The 7,411-nt window shown below is 35.5% G+C and overlaps 1 long non-coding RNA gene across 1 annotated transcript; it reads right to left on the reverse strand.

Annotated features, from left to right (window-relative positions):
• Positions 1–2,627: 2,627 nt before the first annotated feature.
• LOC119963704 lies at positions 2,628–6,603 on the reverse strand. Its single transcript, XR_005460132.1, has 4 exons — positions 6,488–6,603; positions 5,418–5,480; positions 3,700–3,859; positions 2,628–3,098 (listed from the first exon to the last, which is right to left on the reverse strand). It is a non-coding gene; the product is annotated as an uncharacterized LOC119963704 (long non-coding RNA).
• Between the last annotated feature and the right edge of the window lie 808 nt (positions 6,604–7,411).

Here is a 7,411-nt window from a genome sequence, read left to right on the forward strand (position 1 = left end):
CAATGTACATTGCTTACACGTCTGGTAATATTTAATCAGAATAATTTTTTGTTCAAAACGTATTTAATTTTTGACGCGGTAAAGAGATATTTAATCCTAATTGCCATTGAGACAATTGTGGTCATGCGAGAAATTTAGCAATGTCACTTACACTGTTTCAAAAATCATTGAGGTGCTCATATCTTCACATTATCTTCACAATTTTGAGTGCAGCGGGTGATTTCATTATTTCAGTATGTGCTTCTTTGCAAATATCAAAGCTACATTTTGGAATTAAATAGACAGGATCTGTAGCACTTTTTTTGATTCAAGCTTTGAATATTAATGATGTGCAAGGTAATATTAAAATAAAAATAATATACTGTATATTATTTTTTAGATGCAATAGCATTCAGATTAATTCAGCAAAATTGATAAACATATTAGCATGACATTTTTATTACAATGGAAAACAATTTTTTTTTAACTACTTCAGATTCCAATTTTGTGATTCTGTTCATTTTCTGAGAAAATTTAAAATATAGGAATGATTTTGACCATCTGGTTTAAGAGTCTAGCTAAATATCAAAAAATCACTGATCGATTTTGAATTTCTAAATGTGAACCATTGGGTTATGTATTGGGCTTTCCGGTTTGACTATTTACAGGACCAGTCTACATTCAATTGTAGGTAGGGTGGCATCCACCAAACGTGCTATAGGTTTTACATTTCAGTCTCCCAGAGAGTGTTGGAACACAACGCAGAGGTGTCAGGTCAAGGGTAACCGAAGGAACGTCATCAAGAAAGAAGCATCTTCATAATTATAATAAATTGTTTTATATTACATTATAAATAAGAATAAATTAGCTGTGTTTCAGATAGCACTAAAATAGAACCAATTATTCTTGCAACATGTTGTTTCCCAGATATAATAAATAATTTTGAAAGGTAGTACAGTTGGTGGATTTATCTAATGCAAATTAGTGCTTTGAATTAAAAGGGGAACTTCACTTTAATGGACAGGGATGTGATACAAGCACCGTGAACATATTGTTCACAGTTATAACAACAGCTGTAGAGATGAAGAATTATGAATAAGTACTCATATCAAAAATCCCAGATGAAGTTGCTAAAACCTTTTACACGAAACATTGACGATCTCTGAACAATGTAACTGTTAATTACATTGCATATTTGTTTCTCATTCATTTTTTAAAAATTAACTGCATGTACAGAAACACCAGTGGGTGTAGGAAACTAATGAAGATTGGTTACTCAAAGTGATCATAGAATCATAGGATGGTTGCAGCACAGAAGGAGATCATTCAGCCCATTGTGTCCATACTGTGCAAAAGCATCTCAGCTAGTCCAGTTCTCGTGCCTTTGCTCCTTATCCTGCAATTCTTTTCCCTTGAGAAGTCACTTTCAAAAGCCACAATTGAATTTGTTTCCATCACACTCTCAGGCAGCCCTTATCAGATCTTAACCACTCGTTGCATGAAAAAGATTTTCAGCATGTCGCCTTTGATTATTTTGCCATCAACCATAAATCTACGTCCTCTGTTTCTCAACCCTTCTACTAATGGGAACAGTTTCTCGCTTTCTACTCTTCCCAGATTCCTCATGATTTTGAACACCTCTATCAAATCTCTTCTTAATCTTCTCTTCTCTAAGGCCAGTCCCAGCTCCCCCAATCTATCCGTATAAATGAATTCCCTCATCCCTCGAATCATGTTTGGGTATCCATTCTTCCCCCTTTCTAATGCCGTCACATCCTTTGTAGGATTTCTAATGGCTTTATATCTTCTTTACCTCTCTGATATTATATTCTTCCCAGAAATAGGACTTGAAAATGTTTTATCATTTAAACTGTATTTTTAAATGAAATAGCTTGCAACAAAGAATACATTAAATTAAACAGCTCAAGCTTTAAACTAACAGTGGTGAAACTGTTCAAAACAGTGCATGTTGCATCAGTCTTCAAGCCTAACCCCATTCCAGGAGCCATTTTCCATGGAACAGGTCTTCTTCATTAATATTCTAAAATCTCTTCTTGCAAATTTGCGATTGCTGCTATAAAATCACTCAGAAAGGCACTTGTAGACATTTTGTGTCAGTATTTTCCTTTTTCTGTGGCAAGCTATCCCACCACAGCACAACACACCATCCAGTGGCTCAGTTTGGAACTGATGAAACCCGTTCTTATTAGTGGGAGGTGAACTGGAGCACCAGGCGGTGCACTGACCACATGCACGTCAGGTTAGAAAGCAAACCTGTACCACCAAGGTTGAGTTGTCCTTTAAGAAGCATGAAAAAAGTTTCAATGAAGACACTGTGATTTATATTTTCCCTGTACAGCAGACTATTACAGTGCTGTAAACTATAAAACATCCTTGAGCATGCTGAGCACTAACGACTGCTGCATCATGTGGTGCAAGCAACATCTTTTACTGCCATTTTATCTTAGTAACCATTAGTGTATAGAATTATGCTAATGAATATCATGTGAAAAAGGGGAAAAGACTGCATCGCTGTAATAATGAAATTCAGTCAATAAAAAACACAGATAATCTCGTCAAATTAGTAGCTAAAGGCAAAAGTGCTGCCCCAGCATTTTAATCAAGTGTTTAGAGAAATATAAGCACTAATTACTACATTTGCATAACTTAATCATTAAGGTGATGTATTATATACAGCAAATCAAACTGTGTTGGCTAATTCGTACATTCAGCAATTCTTAGCCAAGCAAGAAGTTAACTGCATACTGTAACATAGAACGTATGTGTCATAAAGATAGAGTATGATGATTAACCCTGTGGTTTGTATAGTAACGTTTCAAACAATAACATGAGAACAACTTTCAAAATCCTGCTGCTTTCAAAATAATTCTGCTCTGTTACAGAATTTATTCAAATTTCTTCCGAATTTTCTCTCATGGGTACGTGCCAATGGACATGGTCATTGTTTCCTCTATTGTCCATGGCACTTGTGGCTGGGGATCCAAGTGAAATATTGTCTGGAAACTAGTGTGGTCGCTGAAAGATAAGCAGAGAAGTCTCCACAGGTCTATATGGTCCTGGACATACCATATTGAAAAGCTCTTTTGTTCCTAGCTGGTCTATAAAGAGAATAATGAGATCAGTGACTATCCAAAACAATTGCAGGTTTTCTTTTGTAATTTTGCAATTACATTTATAATTTGATTCCACACTCCTTCACTTATTTTATTGCAAGGCATCCACTATTTTGGTGGGTGAATGAATGTGCGCCCAGGTGATATCTCTGATCTTTTTTTGCTTCACCTCCTGTGAAAAACTGGCTGTTTGCTGGTCAACACATCCCCACAACAACATGTCTGAGATAGGGAACTAATACATGCAGTGAAATCATACGTGTGTTTGGCAGAACGTCCTATGTTTTCTAAGCTCAGCAAATGATTGATGTTTTTATTTACGATTTGATGGTGAATAAGGGAAGAAAATTTGAACAAAATGGTGAAGTTAATTGTTATTTTGTATCGTCATTGTTCTTGTTTGCTTATCAGTCGGGAAGATGCAACAGACTAATTCTTTCTCTGCTGTTTGTGGAACCTCACATCCTGTCAGTGAAAAGTAAGACAGTTCTTCTGGTCATTCCCAAATTATTTCAGGTCTTGCATCCTATGCTGCTTCTTTTTTAAATGCAACATAAGAGGGAAATGAACCATATGATAAACTTACCAAGAGAGAATCTTCATCTCCAGAGTTGATTTCATTTTTCTCAAGTTACTGCACTCTGTGTCATCATTATTAATTCAGAAGGAAATCGGATAATTTCAGAAAAGAGTAGAAGGATATTGCTTTTGGGTTCATGAAAGATTATAAATGGCAAGATTGGGTCCTGAAAGAGGAAATGAACAGCAGATTAAATCAGAACGTGGCTTTTTCTCATTATGTTCTTTTGTGTACCATAGATTGTAGATTTGAGTTCCCTGGTACTCTGGAGTCAGAATACTTGTTTTGCAATTGGATATAATGTGTTATCTTTAGTGCTGGAAGATTACCTAAATAGATCTGTTGAGAAATACTGTTGCATCTGCAAAGAAATTACAATTGTAGTAAAACAGGTTACATGGTAGAAGCTGAAATTGGTTAGTATTCAAGTTACCACACATATGTATTGATGTCAGCTGCTAATTTCACTTTCTTTGACCTTCAACAAACTGTCCTATTTATTGATTGAGAGCATCATACATTGAGATTTACTCTAAAATTAAGTGGACAGATGAATGTGTTGACCACTTCCCATTGTTCTGATTTCCATGAGCTTGCATCAGCAATGGTGATTTTGACATTTTTTTAAACCCATGATTCACAAGTCTGGCTGGTTGGCGGAACAACAATCCATTCAGATCTTTCCACTTACTTGCTTCAGAAAGATGAACTATATGTGTTGTAATCTTTTCAACAGAGTAATTAAAGGTTATTTGGACAGAGATTAAATAGTGTACAGATGTGGAAATAAATCATTTTTTGGAGCTTTAATTAATCTACAGGATCTGTTATGAGTTAAACAACGACACAGCAACCTTGTTGTGCGAGATCACTAATTGTGAAGAACAATCCAAGAAAATCACAGTCATTCCCATTCCCTACTTACACAATAATGAAAGATGAGAATTAATGTTTTGTGTGGTTGCTTTTTCATCCCATTGTACCTTCATTTTAAATGGTGCAGACTAAATATGAGTAAGAAATAGGTAAGCTGATTGAGAATTGGTTCATTTGGTCATGTTTGTCTGCCTATGTATCTGGTCAGCATTCAATAATAACCAAATAAATTAATTCTAAAAAAAAAAATAGAAAGCAAGAGCTGAAATTTGGATTCCATCAGCTGCTTTGGAACCATTGATGATTATTTTCATTCCATGGTGTGAATTGTTTCATAAATAAGATAATGGGGGTATTTTCTGGCTGTTCATGCAGGCAGGATCTTCCAGTCCCGCCGTTTGTGCATCCCGGTTTCCCGGCGACGTGGTGGGGGGGGTTCAATGGGAAATCCTATTGAGAGCAGCAGGGCCAGACAATCCAGTCCCTGGTAGACAGTGGGCCACCTCGCACCACCAAGAAACACACCAGGCAGAGGCCAGAGAATCTCACCCAATAAAAACAAAATAAGCAGAGGCCAGGGAGCAAAGATCTACACCTATCTACTTGGCGTAGAACTTCCTTGACGTTTATGATAATCTTTCCACCATCATAAAGAGATTTCAGAGAGCAAAGATTCCAATCTGGATATCCGACTACACTCAACCTATCACCTGTCCAAAATTGGTCAGATGATAATATTCTTGTCTCTCAGCTCATAGAGGCAGATTCACATTCCATTTAAGTCTTTATTCTAAATGACAACATTTGGAGAGGAATCATGTGAATGATGTGTTCGACAGAGACCCCACCTTCAGTCTTCCAGCCAACCTCATTGAGAAATGGCTAAATACGCATGATAGGAACATTAGCATCTGCAAAACAGAAAATGTGTAACCATTAAAATGTGGAATCAAAGCTGGTGCAAAATTAATCTCTCACCTTGCTTTTAAAAGTTTAAGTATCAGTGGTCTTAAACTGAAACTGTGCCTGCACTTCCCTTGTTGCTGGAACAATTCCATTTCTGATATGCATAGTGTTTTTGAGCTGTTCTATTTAAATATTCATACCAATTTATTAATAATGCCCAGTATAGCCTAAATATCTTTTAAATGAATGCCTGTACCTATTCATGCTTCTGTTTAAGTCCAGATAAACCGAGTTATGATATAATCTCCAATAAATATAGAATAGCAATCTCGTACGAATAGTCTGGTCGAAGAAAGGCTTTTAATACAGCTTTTTTTAAAGAGATGTGCGAACTAAGCAGCTGGAACCCAATAGTATTCATCAGGGTTGCAGCAAAAAAAAAAGCAGGATTAATCCATTGTCTCCAGAACAATCCTTTGATACAGACAGGATTTGCACATGGCTTTCATCGCAATAGTCGATAAAGATTAGAATTAATAATCAGCATTTGTTTTATGAGTCGCTGAGATCTTCAAGATTATTATTTTATAATGGCAGCAATAGAACTAAAATCAACATTTAGACAAGATGGTGACTGACAACCCATGATTCAATAATGCAATATTTTTTAGTTAAACCTCTACTGATATACCTAAGCAACAAAGTATGGTTTGAAAGAATATAACACATTTATTTGGAGTTAAAAGAATGAGAAAAGGAATTCAACTGTTGCTCTCAAAATAACACCAGACTCTTATTAAAGAAAATGCATGTCCTCATTTGTCTCTCGCCTTCATTTCTTTTCCACTTTTCTGCTATATTCCTGTCTCCCTTTCTCTGTATGCCAAATTAAATAGCTGAAGAGCTGCACTAACCAGCAAAAGATTTATCCCATGTACCATAGTTAACATATACATTGATCTTCTTGCATATATGCACTATGATTATTGAATTATAAAAAAAAGCATCTCACTTCATTAGAATTTGATGATATCAGAAGATGTATTAAAGCTGTTCACATCAAACATCCCTTGACTCTGGTGCATAGCAGGGATTCAGGCAATGCAGTCAGCTGCACAGTTCTATTCCTGGTTCAAATAAGACTGATTAAAATGAAATTACTCAGTCTTGTGACCCATGGCAAATTTTATGAGCTGCAATTTGTCTAGCAGTTCAGCTGTGAATAAAATCTGATCGACTATAATTTAGGTTTATAGTTCCTATTTCTTCTACATGGTAGACTCCACTGATCCTGAAATGAAGAATGAGAAATGAATTAGCTAAACCAAAAAGGTTCAAATTGTATAAAGCTCCGTTGCTCTTTCTTTAAAATTATTGTCATTTTTAGCACTGTATGCTTTATATAATAATAAAACACACAACTATAATTAATCAATAAACTTCTGCTTTAACAGCTTGAGGTAATCCAGATTTAGGTCAAAAAAATAGTTTACTGACTTATTTTCTTTTTATTAAAACAAATTTTACCTCTTTGGTCATGATGGCTACTTCATTAAAATGAGAATTCATGCTTATTATTCATCTTTAACCCTCTAACCCTGTTGCATACATCAATGTTGTTACACCGATTTATTTGGATTTGTTTGTACAAGGCTTTGGTGATGTCCAATGCCGAATTTAGATTAAAAGCAATTTCCACATAAACAGATTTAAATCATGTTGGTGTAAACAGGTTGACTTAAATTCCCACTTGCCTCTTGCGAGTATACTGGTTTCACACTTTAATTTGATATCATTCAACATACACCTTAGAGTCATAGCAAAGCTGTAGATACCTCAGATTTAATAAAAATCAACATGATCCAAATTGAAGCTGAGCTGCAGGGTAAACAGTGGAGACACTTACAGATGTAAAATCAGCAGTTTTTTTTTGGAC

Source organism: Scyliorhinus canicula, chromosome 3 (assembly GCF_902713615.1).
Source record: "Scyliorhinus canicula chromosome 3, sScyCan1.1, whole genome shotgun sequence".
Classification (NCBI taxonomy): Eukaryota; Metazoa; Chordata; class Chondrichthyes; order Carcharhiniformes; family Scyliorhinidae; genus Scyliorhinus; species Scyliorhinus canicula.